The sequence below is a fragment of the Meriones unguiculatus genome, chromosome 9 (assembly GCF_030254825.1).
Source record: "Meriones unguiculatus strain TT.TT164.6M chromosome 9, Bangor_MerUng_6.1, whole genome shotgun sequence".
NCBI lineage: Eukaryota > Metazoa > Chordata > Mammalia > Rodentia > Muridae > Meriones > Meriones unguiculatus.
The window spans coordinates 3211765-3228314 of NC_083357.1; positions in this window are offsets into that span (position 1 = coordinate 3211765).

Here is a 16550-nt window from a genome sequence, read left to right on the forward strand (position 1 = left end):
ATCCAAAGGGTGGGGTACCAGTTATGCCTTCTCACAACACCCAAGGCCTTGCTTCTCCCCTCTGGGGGAAGAAGGAAGAGACTGTTACTAAGCCACCATTTGTCACAATCCCCAGGAGTTGCATGTTACTTCCCCAGTTCAACAAGGGGAAAGGTAAGCCAGGTTGGAGGAGGTCAAGAGTAGTGCTTTCATCTGTTCACCTGTGGGATCTCACAGGCTGGCTGAGCACATGGGTGCCCACTGGGAGCATGAGTGTTGAGGGGATCTGGGAACCAGCAGGCAAGCATAATTGTCCTAGTGGGGCAAAGGAGCAATGTAGAATTGTCACGCTGTAACAGGTACGTTTGGCTGACAGGGATTTGAATAGTCTCCCCATCTGGCTGACCCCTGGGTCTATAGTTTAGCAAACCAGGCAGAGGCTGAGTGACTCCCCTGATCCGTAACTGCAGTCTAGGTCAGAGACAGGCTACAGGCTTATCTCCACTGTCAACATGGCTGCCTTTAGAAACTCCTAGAAAACTGAAACAAATCTCTTGGGTGTCTGAAGATGTTTCCAGAAAGGATTAAGTGGCTACAAAAAAGATCCACAGGAATTCAGACCATACCACTGCCTGTGGGATAGAAGGGGAAAGATGGGAGCCACTAAGAGCAGATACTCTGTCTGTTTTTAGCCCCCATGGTGTGAGCTATTTACCTGCCCACACTCTCTCATCATGATGGTGAGAACACACTGAAACCCTGAGCCCAAAATAGAGCCCCTTCATAAGTTTGTTGTGCCAGGCATTTTGGTCACAGTGACAAATGGGTGCCTCATACACAACAGCAATGCTCAGAGCTTAGAAGTGACCCAGATTGGTTATTGGGCTTCGAGAAAGAACCCTCACTTTCAAGCTGGGGAGGACACCTGGCCTGGTCTTAGTAATGACTACATGGAGGGATGAACAAGTTGCTAAGAGACACCAGGGACTAATTGTACCACAGATCAACCTTTGCACCATTGTTCATCCTCCTTCTGTCACTGCATTGGACCCACATGGGACATGGCCATCCTTCTCCTAGTTCCCCTAGCCTGCTCTCCTCACCAATCTTCCCCTCCAGTCCTTCCCCTTTACCTCATGTCCTGACACTCAGCTGGCCTTTTGTCCTAAAGAGGGCCTGTCACAGCATGTCATAGCCACTTACGATCTACGGGGACATTTTGTCTGACTTGTACACCACTGCAGCCCATCTCGTAGGACCATTCCACATGCTAGAACAAAAGTGGGGAAGAGAGAGCCTGCAACACAGACATTCATCTCCCAGCTCCCTTCTCTGCTTTCCTGGCTGTTTCCTTAAGTGAAAGAATAAATAAATGATCACAAGACAGGGCCTGAGGGAGGTCAATGAGAGTTGAAACAAAAGATGCCAGTGAGGACGAAGCATCACATCAGCCCTGCATGGGGAGTTTTGAGAGTTTCCTGGAGGATTGACTTGGAGAAGTCTTTGGATCTTGGAACAGTATTTGCAGGTGGCTGTGATCCACCATATGGGTACAAATCTATGTCCTCTGCAAGAGCAATAAACACTCTTAACCACTGAGTCACCTTTGCAGCCCCCTCACCACATTAATTGAAACACAGCCTCTTTGTGGAATCTACAGTGTGCTGTTCTAGCTACACTGGCTGGTCAGTGGACCCCTGGGACCCTCCTTACTCTGCCCTTCCCAGCACTTGGTTGTAGTTATAGACATGACACATCCTTCATGTCAATAAGTGCTAGTACCTAAACCCAGGTGCTCATGCTCATGCACTAAGCATTTTCACCCACTGCGTCCTCTCTCCAGTCCCAAGTTGGAATCATTTCAATAACTATTCCTGACAGATACAATATGCAAAAACCCCAAATCCATAAGGTAATATCACCAGGGGATTTATATGTAAAAATTCTAAATAAATATGTATATGTATCAGATTTCAGAAGGCTGTTAAAAAGAATAATGAAGTATGATTAGGCAAAATACAGTCGCGAACATTAGATTCAAAGTCAGTTGACATATCAAGTTAAAAATAGTAAGAGAAAGCATAATTTTACCTTGGAAATCCTATTCAAATGTGTTTACACAGAAAGTTCTGTGAAAGGGGAAATTGTTAGGCTGGATTTAATAAAAATAAAATACCTCTGCCCTTCCTTAGACCACTGAGAATATAAAGAGATGATTCACAGAAGGAGAGAAAATAATTGTAAGCCATGCATCTGGTAGAGAAAGAACACGTATCTAGAGTATATCAAAAACTCTTACGCCCCGACATAAAAGGAAAACAGGCAGTTTTGGAAAGAGGTGAAGTGTTTGAAGAGAACCTCCCCAAAGACTCCACATTAGTAGGCACTGGAGAAGAGGCGTGCCACAATTGGTCTGAAGGACATAACTTCAGAGTAAGATCAAAATGAAACTTCGGTGCACATCTGTCAGAAAGGCTCTAAGCAGCGGGACTGGGAATGCCAGGGTAGGAGCAGGAGTTGAAGAACATGGGTGACTGTATGCCACAGTGAGGGCAGACTGGTCAAAGACGGACACAGGAGCAAGTGTTGTGATAGATGATGTTCAGACTTGAGTGCTGTGTAACATCCCATCATACACATTTGCTAAAACTCGCCCAAACTGGGCCCCTCAAGTGAGCTGGTTTACAGTAGATGCATTGCACCCAACAATTGCATCTCAAACTTTTCTGGGAAACTCTTCAGCACTCTGATTCTTTGCTACTTCTGACTGGCAAGGTGAAAAGCGTTGTATCTGGCTTGATTGGAGTTCTTCCTGCTTTTCCTGTCAATGAGTATGTATTGCATGTGGAATATTCTTTAAAGTCTCCAAGGAGGACACTGTAAGGATGGTGGAAGGCTCGATCTCTAACACAACTTCTTGTGTAGAATGGGTACTCGATGAACAGGAGGATCCCTCTATTTGGTTCTTTTAAAATCCCTTAACTCCTCCTCTTTGGCCCAGCTATGGGCTCTTCATGTTCCAGAAACACGAAGCACTTCCCCCAACCCCTACCTCAGATGACATCAACACCTGAGCCAGCGTTCTTGGGAAGGATGGCCTGTCCCATATCACCCTGTCTGCAGGATGCATTACCAGCCACTGTTCTGCTCTGACTGGTGCCTTCCATGCTCCCAGTGAGAAGAAGTACATTGTCAAGCAGATGGAGATGGATTCAGCACCACCTGTGCAGGGGTAAGCTAGAAGTCCCTGTAGCACCCTCTGTCTGTCGCGCATAATCCTGAAGAATGGGGTTAAGGGTCAGAACCTGGGGTCATCAGGTCCTTCCTGATTCAAAATTTGGTGGGACTCCTGGAACAAGCTCTAAGCATCTCTGAACTGTGCTTTTTGAGGACACCTTGCAACTTTGTGAAAATGACTTTGAGTAAACCTCTGCCACAGTCATGTGTTGCCACACAGTCATGTGTGGCCTGGACTGAGTATAACTTACCAGCAAAGGAACCGCACCACCCCCAGTAAGTGTCATACTTCTGAGGTACCTGTCTTTTCTAGGGTTTCTATTACCGTAATAAAACACCATGACCATAATCAACGTGGAGAGAATAATTTTTCTGCTCATACTTGTGGGTCACATTCCATCACTGAGGAGGGTCCAGGCAGGAACTGAAGCAGGAACCTGGAGGCAGGAACTGAAGCAGAGGCCATGGAGGATGCTCCTTATGGGCTTGCTCCTTATGGGCTTGCTGCTTATGGGCTTGCTCAGCCTGTTTATCTATTTATTTTGTTTTAATTTTTTCCATTTATTGAAAATAAATTCCTTTCTCACATGATATATCCTAATTATGGTTTCTCCGACCTCTATTCCTCCCATTTTATCCCCACCTCTCCTTCCATCTGGTTCCATTTCCTTTCTGTCTCTCTGTAGGAAAAAAAAAACTACTTCGAAGTGATAATAAAATATAATGGAATACAATAAAAATAAAAACTGTCACATCCAATTTGTACAAGACCAATTGAGGAAAAAAGAAATCAAGGCCAAGATCAAGAGTGATAGACTCACTCATTTGCATACTCTGGAATCCCATAAAAACACTGAACTGGAAGCCATAACAGAGATGCAGAGAACCTGGTGCAGACCCACGCAAGCCCTGGTTAGCTTTCTCTTAAGCCTGGAACCACCACTCAGGGGTGGCGCCACCCATAGTGAGCTGGGCCCTCCCACATCAATCAGTCAAGGAAATGCGCCACAGATTGCCCGCAAGCCAATCTGGTGGGAGCATTTTCTCAACTGAGGCTCCACCTCTTCCCAAATGACTATAGCTGCTGTCACGTTGACACAAAACTAGACAACACAGGCACCGAGGGAGAGCCAGGTGGGAGAGCTCACAGGGAGGATGTAGCCAGGAAAAGCATTGTCACATCCCGTGCAGGCGGCAGGTGGCAATAGGGGGTTGTGGGGGCAACTTTCCCTCCAGCTGCCAACATGTATGATGGCAGGCAGTGCAGGGCAGGAGCCCCAGAGAAGGACAGTGCCTAGGCTAGTCCATTCTCACCCGTCTTTAGCCTGCCATCATTCCGTTTCCTGCCTACAGGCCCAAGGAAGCAGAGGTCAAGGTAGTATCACAGTTTGGCAGAGGCAAAAAAGATGGACATCTGAGAGGCAAAAGTAGCCATACGGAGCAAGACTAACTCCTGGATAAATAAGATTATGTAAGATGATCTCCAGGAACCTGCAGGGTGCCTTGGAAGGTCTTTGATGAGTACTGGGCCGTGCCTGCCTAACATGAAATGCCACAAAACTTAACAGACAATAACTGGGAGGTTGCACAATGTCTGTTGCCAAAGCTCACAGGGAGGAAAATATTCACACTGTATAGGAAAGTGGAGCGTCTTCCAAGTCACCTGTATATTCAGTAACAGGGGGGATCTCCGGAGGTCAGGCTGGCTCTTTCTAAAGAACACCGCGCCACAGTTTACCCAGAAACTCTCAGACACCAGCTAAAACTGACCAAATAAGCCACAGGAAACAACTAGTTTCCAGAGCCAAACCCACTCCGTTAAAAAGCAGTGGTTCTCAGCCTTCCTAATGCTGTGACCCTCTAATACAGTTCCTCATGTTGTGGTGATCCCCAACCATAAAATTATTTTCATTGCTACTTCATATTTTGCTACTATTATGAATCATAATGTAAATCTCTATGTTTGTTGATAATCTTAGACAAACCCTGCGAGAGAGTCATTCGATCTCTGAAGGGATTGCGACCCTCAGGGTGAGAACCACTGCTTTAGAAGAAGAGAGCAAAACCAGCACACCTGTCTGCAGCAAAGGTGCCTAGGCCATTGCACACCACAAACCATCAGACGCACAAAGTAGGACAGCGCGGAGCATAAACAAACAGAATGTCCATCAAAAGCTGAAGGGGAAAAATAGCAGAGATGGTGGAGTTCACAGACGTTTCACAGCTGTTAGGAGACTGTACCCAAAACAGGGAGGAGGAGGAGCGGGGAGAGGAAAAGGAAGAGGGAGAGGTAAAGGAGAAAAGAGGAAGAGGGAAGGGAAGGAGGGAGGGAGAGAGAGAGAGATCAAAGAGAAGGGCCAAAGAAGAAAAAGAACACGTTTGACAGAAATGTTTGAGAGTGTGGGATTAGCCAGGGATTAGCTGCTCCAGGGAGACCAATGAACCTGAAGACAGAGAATGGGTTGATCCTGTAGGAAGAAAATACTGAAAAGTTGGCAGGGTCTCCATGAGCCCTAGGGACCACATTGAGCCACCAAGCAGAAGCATAAAATGAAAGGAAGCAAAAGAAAAAATTATTTGACTAAATAATGGCTAAACATTTCCAAACTTGATGAAATTTATAAACTCCCTGATTCAGAGAGTCAACAACCTGAGGCAGGATCAACACACACACACGCACAAAAACTGAACCACAGTACACCAGAATCAAATTGCTGGAACCAATGATTTAAAAAAATAAATTCAAAACATCCAGAGAAGAAAAGACAAATCCTTCTGGGTCCCAGGTTGAGGTTTCCCCTGGGGGAATAAACAGCCCCTTCCAGCCAAGGGAGAGCGGCCCTCCAGGGCCTAGAGTCTAGAGGTGACTGGACAGCCACAGTGGGAGGGGACAGGTGCAAGTGCGCCAGCCAAGTGACGTGTGGCAATTTGGATTCCTAGACCTGGGGATGGAAGGCAAGGAGGGGGAGGAATAGCTTTGGTCTAGTCTTTGGCGATGGGGCAAGGTCCAGCCTTAGAATCAAGAATGCAGAGCATGGAGCGAGTTAGACAGAGTGATGACATCACCAGTATTGAGCAGTCCCCGCCGGAGATGCCTGACACAATGGCACATAGGTAGGAGCACAAGAATGTGCTCCTCAGCTGTCACAGACAAAGGCTTCTCCGCTGGAACTTCACAGTGCTCATGCTGTCATCTGGAGGCCTTGTCAGAGAACAGATCTGGCCTTAAGAGAGGCTAGCACACAATTCCAGGCAGCCCCCATGATGCTGAGGGCTGAGCTCACGCAAAGAACAGTGGCACAAACACACCCAGATATAATGGTATTTTGATGTGTTTCTCTTGCCCTCATTCCAGTATGCCTTTTCAGAGGAAGTACACTGTCTCTAATGAAGAAGAAAAAAAAACCTTCTATCCTCCCCACCCTCCCTGTCAGCCCAAGCTCCTCTCTGCAGACAAGTGTCAGGGAGCTGGCTGCTCTCCAAATCTGCCTGGCTCACTCACTCTTAAAATACCCTCAGCCATAGATGCTTCTAGAATGTGAACTGACCTGGAACACTTTTAGTCAAGGGCAGCAAAGCTTTCAAGCAGTTTCTTGGAACAGAAGAAGAGACAGGGGACCGTTGCTGAAAATGAGACTTAGCAGATCACACAAGCGGCAAAAAAGAGAGTGGCCCAGCAGGCTGCTGGGAAGGCTGGCTGCCCCAGCTGCCTCAGAAGATCAACCTTTTACAGAAGACATGGGCCTCAGCAGCCGCGTTGGAGAGTACCATGAGGACACGAGATGCCCTGTGTCAGTTGGAGGGAGGAGCATGTGGGACGGAGGGAGTGCAGGGAGCCCCTGGAGCCTTCCAGAGCCTGACTAGAGCTGTGTGCTCTCGGGGTCATTGGCACTTCAGCTTTAACTCTGGTCCCCTCATTTACGACAGATGTAGGAATTAAATGTCTCTCTAAATCTTGCCAGGGTGTCTATCGGTTAAGGATATAGACGTTACCATGCAAGTGTGTGCAGAGGACAGAAAGAAAAATGTGCTATGTTTGTTTGCACAGAACCCGGCCCACTCTCTACACAGTCCAGGGCAAAGTCTAAGCTGTTCTTGCCTCTGCCTTCCGCCACTGGAAGCCCTTGCTGAGGAGCTCACAAAAAACCCTGCATATCCCTTCAGTATTTTTCTTAAGCACACATATTCAGCTTGTTTTTCTCTCTTCCTCTACCTCTCAGGTCTCCTTTGGTAGGCCTATCACATTCTAGCAGTGCTGCAACCTGGAATTCAAAAGGCAACAGTCTCCCATCAGTGGAGATGGGTGGATGACAACAAGAAGCAATGGTGAGGCTGTGGAGAAAGGGGAAGAACCCTCCTCCATCGCTGGTGGGAATGTAAACTTGTACAACTACTTTTTAAATAAATCTGGCACTTTCTCAGACAATTGGGAATAGTGCTACCTCAAGATCCAGCTATACCACTCCTGGGCATATATCCAAAAGATACTCAAGTATACAACAAGGACATTTGCTCAACCATGTTCGTAGCAGCTTTATTTGTAATAGCCAGAAGCTGGAAACAACCCAGATGCCCCTCAGTTGAGGAATGGATGCAGAAATTGTGGTACCTTTGCACAATGTAATACTACTCAGCAATTTAAAACAAGGAAATGAAATTTCCAAGAAAATGGTGGGAAGATCATCCTGAGTGAGGTATCCCAGAAACAGAAAGACACACATGGTATATACTCACTTATAAGTGGATATTAGACATGTAATAAAGGGTAATCATATTAAAATCTATATACCTAAGGAAGCTAATCAAGAGGGAGAACTCTGTGTAAGATGTTTAATCTTCATTCAAAAAGGCAAATGGCATAGTCATCAGAAAAGGGAGAAAACAGGGAACAGAAGAGGAACCTACCATAGAGGGCCTCTGAAAGACTCTACCCAGTAGGGTATTAAAGCAGATCCTGAAATTCAAACTTTGGACAGAGTGCAGGGAATCTTATGAAAGAAGGGGGAGATAGAAAGACCTGGATGGAACAGGAGCTCCACAAGGAGAGCAACAGGACCCCAAACTCTGGACATAGGAATCTTTTCTGAGACTGATACTCCAACCAAGGACCATGCATGGAGATAACCTAGAACCCCTGTTCAGATGTAGCCCATGGCAGCCCAGTGTACAATAGGGTTCTCTAGTAATGGGAGCAGGGACTGTCTCTGACATGAACTCAGGGGCTGGCTCTTTGATCACCTCCCCCTGAGTGGGGAGCAGCCTTACCAGGCCACAGAAGAAGACAATGCAGCCAGTCCTGATGAGACCCGATAGACTAGGGTCAGATGGAAGGGGAGGAAGACCTCCCCTATCAGTGGACTGGGAGAGGGGCATAGGAGAAGAAGAGGGAGGGAGGGTGGGGTTGGGAGGGCATGAGGGAGGGGGCTACAGCTGGGATACAAAGTGAATAAACTGTAATTAATAAAATAAATTAATTAAAATGTTTTAAAGCAATGGCATTTTCTCATCGGGTGTCTTGAAGGTACTGAAGCTACCATTGGCTATCTCCCACCAACTGACCTTCTCCGGGGCCAACATGTCCTTTGCCCTGGTGCCCGACTAGATAACCCACTTTCCAGAGTCTGCTCATTTTTAATGTGGCTCCCAAGGCCAGGATTCCCTGCTTTTTGAGAAAGAAAATTAGAGTTGTGCCCACAAGTTGCCAGCTGCCCTCAGAACCAAGGCTCCTTTCAGGGCTCCAAGCTCATTCTTGACATAGCAGATAGGAAGGCCTATTGGAAGAGACCTCAAGTCCAGGCCTCAGTGGCTGCATTTCTACAGAGCAAGTTCCCAGCCCAGGCCAGCTCCTGTTCCCAACCCTGATCTTGACAGAAGGATATATCCCTCAAAAGACTGAGTTTCAGATGCGTGAAAAGCAGGCAATGGGATAGAAAAAGGGAGTAAGGTTCTAGGAAGCCGCAGAACGATCAAGCTGCGGAACTTGATTTCAAAGAAGCATCTTGTTTTCAATCCTGGTCCCATCACTTACTACAAACATCATGCTTACGCATCTTACTTAACAGAGAGGGAGAGAAGGTGGCGGCAGCTTTGAGAGATGGAGGCTTGGGGTGTGTCGCCCTGTCGAAAGGCTTTCTGCTGCTCATCTCATGGAAGGTGATGGGGAGGTGCAGAGCCCTGGGAGACAAGGGGCCATCAGATGGACATCAGAGCTGCTCCAAACACCTCCTAGGAACAGACACATAGCAGCGGGTAGCCAAAGAAGGTTGCACAAGGCATGGGTGGCTCCACCTCCTGCATCCCTGTTCCAGTAACAGCTCGGCCCTGCTCTAAACAGTGTCAAGCTGCAAAATAGGGAAAGAGGAGCCCTAAGGTGGCAGTGGCGTTTGACTGTCACAGGGACTCAAACATGGCACTGTCATCTACTTTCCAACCATCCTTGCCATGTTGATCAGGACTTCCTACCCATCTCCTAAGCCGGCAGGACACCAGCCCAAAGTCATCCCTGCACGATACTTCACCCCATTACAAGAATGGTGTGCCTTAGGGAGGCAGGGTTCATTACCCTGGGCAACGGTGCCCTCCCCCCATGAGGGCTGAAACACATGAACTTTGTTAAAGAGCTGAGCCATAAGTCCTTTGCAAGGCCAACACCAGCGTGTAGAAACATCTAGAACTGTATAAGCTGTTCAAGTGGCAGGAAACAAAGATGGCCTTTGAAGTCTTCCCTAGCCATACCTCAAGTTATTTATATGTTGAGGGAAACTTCCACACAGAAAAATGAGCAGAATCTTGAAAGGGCCAAAAAGTATCTCATCAAGGCAAGCCAGTGACCCACAGGCCTCTCAGCCTCTCCGTTAGGGTAAGGAGCCATGTCGCCTGTGGAAAGAGAGGCGTAGGGATTCATTGTTCCAAGGTATACACCTCAGATCAGGGTACCAGTGCCAGGGGATAAGGATCTATCCCATTGCCTTCCCCAGGCAATGCAGAAGAGGGTTCTCAGCATCTCAGAAGTCTGCCTGAACCAGTAACGTCATCAAGGCGCTGGTACTGAATTTTCCATCCGCAATCCCTTCACCCTCCTCAGCCTGCTCCTTGAGATCCCCTCTGGGTAGGTCACCCAGACCACCATCCATGGGTTCACATCTGCCTTCTGGAGAATCTCCATTGGAATAACATGTAAACATTCCCTGTGGACCCTGTGAGGTCCCACTGTGCGCAGCGCGTACCGCAGACAGGATGGCACTGGAGTCAATGTCCAGGAGCTTCACTTTGTCTCCTGAGGCTTGGACCGATTCAAGATCTCTTAGACAGGAGGCCTGCCCAGATTCCTGCCCCCCCACCCAGTAGCTCATTGTCTTAGGAGCTGATCTCTTAGAATATAGAACGTCCCCTTTCTCTCTCAGATGTCACTCTATAGCCACTCCCCACCCCAGCTGTGGAAAACTCACCTGCCAAATAATTTCTTTGTGACTCTGCCCCCCCGGGGGGGCAGTATAAAAGCATATGGTTCCCTATGCCAGAGTTAATTATCTAGGCGCTCACGCCCCACAAAGATCCCTGCAGTCCTAAGCAGAAGCTGCGTTTTTTCAAACCAGCTTCCAGGACAGTCTTATCATCCACCCAAGAACCTCACCTCCAGACTAGGTTTGGTTTGGGGGCTGATGAGCTTTTGTGTATGACGGACTGGCTGTCATACTCCTGGAAGTTTAAGCGACTACAACATCCATTCATCCATTCATTCATTCAGTTACCATTATTTCAAAACATAGTGTCTTCCAGTTACTCTGGAACCCAGGGAGGCTTACTGGATTCAGCTCATGAATTCACAGTGTGGTCTAGGAGTGTAAGGCAAATGAGGAGCAATGGTGGCTGAAGGCTCTGGAACTCTGGGCCTACCCTGAGCTCAGAACTTGAGGTTCCTGCATTTTAGCTACTACTGTTATTGCTTTTTCTTCAGCCCTGGGCAATACTCTCTTGAGCACTCAGCAGACTCCTAGTGACCAACTCTTGTACTACTTACCCCCTGCCTTTGTTCATTGCCTCTTCCAACCTTTGCACTTTTCACTCAACTCTCAGCATCCCCTTTGGCCTCTCCTGACCTCAAGTTGCCCATCTAAAGCCACCTAGCCCCCACTCCATGTTGCCTTCACTGCCTTCATCTTTACCTGTAAACACTGGTCCTTTTCTTTGTTTCCCTCCCCAACTCTGCAACTAGAACTCAAATATATCCTGATCCCATCTATGTTGTTTCTGGGACAACAACAACACTACCTAGTGTCTTCATAAGTCACCTCAAGACCCAAAATAGTTGCTGGAGCTCCAACCATTAAATATCCATTGCGCATATCAGGAAGTATAAACACAAGTAGGAGCTGTGATACCACTTTTTAAAAGAGATGCAGAAACACAGACATATGTGTATACACACAAACATACACACCACACCACACACACACACACACAGAAGAAACTGAGAACAATGTCTTCAGTGGAGTTGTGGCTGCTCTGAAAGCAAGTGTTTGTTGGGGATGGGGGAGGAGAATGGAAGAATGTTGCAGAAAACCCTGTAGCTTCTGCCATCAGATATCTGCATCTCTTGCTGGGGGAAGAGTCACCCATCAGCTCCTGAGAATGAAGCAGTTATCCTAGGGAACCCTGGAGGAATGGGCTTGCCACTGAGATTCTATCTGCTGAACTCCAGCATTCACCCATAGGAACAGAAGACTGGCTCTGGCCTGGTCCTGGCCACAGTCCCCCTCAGGGGGACCTCCTATCCGTGCTCAATCAGAGTCCACATGACAAGATCTATTACAGACACTCCCTGGGGTTCCTTGACACCCCAGAGTCAGGCTTTCGGAACCACCCAACTGTCAACAGAGGAATAAGCTGGCCAGCAGCTTCTCCTTGGCAACACTGAGCAGAGCTAAGAGTGACAACCAGATGTGAAGGCTGGTGTCACCTCGGACCTGCGCTCCAGGCCTCACGCTTCAAGGTGCTTTCCCCAGTGGGGCGCAGGCACTGCTGACGGAGGACAGAATGCCTCCTGGCAGAAAGCCGGTAGAGCCAGGAGCCAGTGCACATGCCTGGAGTAGGCTTGAAGTGCTCAGTGAAGAGAGTGCCACGGGCCTCCTCCACCCCACGGACAATGCACAGCAAGCATGCTCAGGTTCTCAGAGGAGGACTCTTCCTCCTTGGCTCAGGGTTTCCCTCCTTGGGGCCAAAGATTTCCTCTTTGCCTGGCACTGACACCCCTCTGTGGTAAAAAGAGCAGTGACCCTTGAGTCATTTTTCCCATGAGGAGATATGCACATCTGGGCAGAAAAGAATTGAAGTCGTTACCTGTCCCCAGTGGGACTTCAAGGCTACAAATGACAATGAAGCTGGGGTCCATCTGCCTTGTATCCACAGAGGATATGTGCCCAAGACAAGCTGACCTGGAAAGGAGGACTGCTCCCACACTACACACATCTCTGACCTCTGAGGGACTAAGAAGGAGATAGCCTACACCTGTTGCTCCTCTCCGTGGAGGCCATGGCGTTCTGGCTGGAGGGCTAGCAGCATCACCCAGCCTCAGGCTCAGGAGAGAAACATTCAATTTCCACTCCTTGGAGGTAAGTACACTGCCTACCTTGTGCTGGCCAGCCCCAAATGTTGTCCCTAAGTTTTCACTACTTCTACAGGCTGACTCAGTGTCCCAACTCTGGTCTGGCTGGTTCTTGAGAGCAAAGCTGCTGGCAATAAGGTTTGTCCTGGCCTCCACATGCCTGCAGCATGTGCCGCGTGCCTCCTGGCCTGCCGTCTCTTACTAGCACAGACTAACACCTAGTTTCCGGTCTGTGGTTTTGGGTTCTCAGAGCCTTCTTGGAGCAAACTTCTCTTGGGAGTTGGGCTGTGGTGGAGTGTAAAGACTTGTGCCCTCATTGTAAAGTTAGCACAGAAGCAGTGCCCAAGCAGAGGAAGTGTTTTTGAGGAGCTAAAGGATGAAGAAAAAAATCCTCAGTACACAGATGGTACTAGTCTAGACCCTTAAGATACTTAGGGTCATAAATCAGAAAAGTGAGGTCAGAAAAGCCCTGAGGTTGGGTTAAGAACGACACACGAGAGCTAGAGCTGCTGTTTTCCTGTGGGCCATCCTCCTCCAGTCCTCTCCCATTGACCCCTGCTGTCACCAGCCCATCTGTTCATGGAGTCTCTGGACACGGACCTCCTGTGTGTGGCTACAGTGGGGTGTTGCATAGATGGGGATAGAAAGATCTGGGGAGGAAAAGAGGGGGGAGGGAGAGAGAGAGAGAACATCTTTTGCGCAGCTTGGTTTTCTCTGAGGTGTTGACCATAACCCAGTTTGCAAACCAAGAAAGCAAGGCTCAGAGTGGATAATCCCAGGTTTCCATGAATCCTGCCAAGCAAGACAGTCGGTCTCCTGGAGACCGTACTCCCATCTGGGGAGGAACTGTGCGGAGAAATAGTTTACCAAAGATGCCGACCATGTGTGTGTGAGTATGTGTATGAGGAGAAAGAAGCTGGCTGTGTGGGGAGGAGTATGAGGAGCTCCAGAGAGTTTGTGTATGTGTGGCAAGAGAGAATGTCTTAGCTCCAGCTGGAAACTTTGTTACAGTTCTATGCTCCTGTTTTCCTCATTGTATTTCATATTGCTTACAATGTTACTTCTGTAATTAGATATTTTAAAAACAATGTTTTTCAGGCAAGGAAACTCCTTCAGGCAGTCAAGCTTGAGGCCCTGACTCCTGAACCCATGGAGTGGAAGGGGAGAGCAGACCCCACCCTTGCCTTCAGTTTTTTTAACCTCTGAGTGTGAGTGTGTGTGTGTGTGTGTGTGTGTGTGTGTGTGTGTGTGTACTCGTGCACACTAGCATCGATGAACGCACATACAATAAATACATAAACAATGTAATTTTAATTTTTTTTAAACCAGTGTTTTCTTCTGAACACATGTAAGTTTAAATGAGAGACAGAGAGCAAGCTTGGTAATGAGGAAACCAGCATAGACCTGGGGAAAGGAATGTTGGCTCTCCTCCCAGCAATGGGATCTTTCCCTAGCCTGCTGTGTGGCCTTGGCCTGTGCCACTTCCCTCTCTGAGCTCTGTTTCTCTCATCTATAACTGGAGCTTCGGGCTGAAAGTGCTGCAGATCCTCTGTAGGTTACGATCACTCCAAAAAAGAAAGCAGCTGGGGACTCCCAGGCCCCAGCCCTAGGCTTTGGGCCTCCACACCCATCTCTCCCCCCCCCCCTCCCCCGTGAGATGAAGGTCACAACCATGGCTACTCTGGAAAGAGTGAGAAACAGTTCTCTGTGACACTGACTTGCTGTTTCCAGCATGCCGTGTCATCAAGAGGGTTTTCCTAACCCTTGTGTCTGTTTTCCAGTCTCCCACACCAGGCGCAGTGGCTTTCTTGTCCTTTTGCCCAGCTGTCCAGAAATCCTCACCCTTGGGGACAGATACATGCTCTGCCTTTTTGCTCACAACAGGCCCTTTCCTAGCAGGTCCCAGGCAGGTGACAGCTTAGAACCTCCTGGAGTCGTCTGGACGTGCTGATCCCTGCTTTCACTCTTGGGGCTGTCTCTACTCTGTCCAGATGTTTATACAGCTGGCTGGATTACTTAACTGCACTGACATCATATACCTTGATATTTCCTCTATGCAGAATTGGTTCATATGAGAGAGAAACAGGCTGCTGAGAATCGGGGTTCTAAATGACCAACCCACATAACCCTTCTTGCTGAGAAGGCTTTGGATTTACTTGCTTGCAAGCACTGTTCCCATCCTCAGTAGCCTCAGTTTCCTCACCTGTGAACCAAAGGGGTGAGTTTGGGCTGCCTTGGAGTACCTTTGAGTGTTTAGACTTGATCTGAAAGACCACTTTCTTCTCCATGCAGATCTGAGGCCCAGAATGGGAGCTGATTCTATATGACCAATAGCGAACGATGGAGATCTGCCAAGAGAGAGGGGTGGCTATGTCTCCAGTTGCTTATGAATGCCAGAATCTATGCCACCTTGCCCATGGCTAGCATTTCTTCCAAGCCTCAAATCCAACAGGTCTGGCTTTCTTTTGGCTTTTTGAGGTTAAAGCTCAGAGAATCCCAAGTTTACCAAAAGACAAGGCCTCCAGGATCCCACCCACATGTAACTGGACACCTACACCCTTAAATGTTTTAGCACTCTTGCCTGACATTTCTTGAACTTGAGTTTAAACTGTGACACAAATAGAGTCAAAAACTGATGTTAACATACTCAGAACCAAGGTCTCTACCAGGTGCTAGGAGGACCCTGCCTTGCTGATAAGTGGCCTAGAGAAAGTGGCATTTAGACTGGTCTTTGAAGATCAAGCAAGAGCCTGCAGGCAGTCTCTGTAGATACATACTTTCTGTAGCTGATGACCTTGGCCACTGCTCATTCTGGCTGCCACTGCTTTCAAAGCCTTCTCATCAGAGGGAAGGCCCAAGAGGATTTGGATCTGAAAGATAACTCTATAACCAAGGATGACCTGCTAGCCGAGGCTTCTCTTACTTGTCAGCTCTTCAAATCCTGCCCTATTTGTGCCCCCAACATCTGGCACAGGGCAAGACACAGCTCACGTTTGTAGAACAAACAAACATCTGCAAGAACCCTGTCCAGCAGCAGCAGAACCGGGAGCCTTGCTGACCATGTGTGCAGATAGTAAGCTGGCTTCTTCTTCCTCCATGAGGACATGTCACCAAAGCCACATTCCAAGCAGGGTACAGCTAAGTTCCCTACTGACTTGTGAGATAAAATAACATTTGTCCAAAGTCACCTGATAAGCAAGTGGCAGAGGCAGGATCCATACACAGGGGACAGGGACCTCAATGCCCCTGCTGCTAATGCCTCTTAACCATGGCCCTCAGTACCCTCTTTACTCCTGGGAGAAGGACCAAGGCCTCAGGTGTGAGATGCCGTAGCCCTTGGAACCTGTTCTGGTCACCCTCCTCCCACATCTGGTTGCCACACCCCTTCTGGGCCAGCTAGACCCTGCTGCCTACTTGCTGTAACTCCTACGTGAGGGAAGCTGGAGCCAGTGTCTGGGGCCTAGGCATTCCACCAGCCAGGGAAGGATGTCTGGTACTCTGGGAGTTTGTTTTGTTAGCCTACAGCGGGATTTCTCAGAGGCAGATCTCTCTACACCCTCTATCCCGGCTTCTCTGCTCTTCAAACTATGTACTCAGAGCTTTGGAACGTGAGAGAAGATGGAACCCCGCTGCATCTCAGCTTGGACAATTGCTTCCCCCTACTCTGCGGCAAGCCCCACCAGCATGGAATGCCTCTTTCCCTCTTGAATGAGAAAAGGATGTTTTAAAA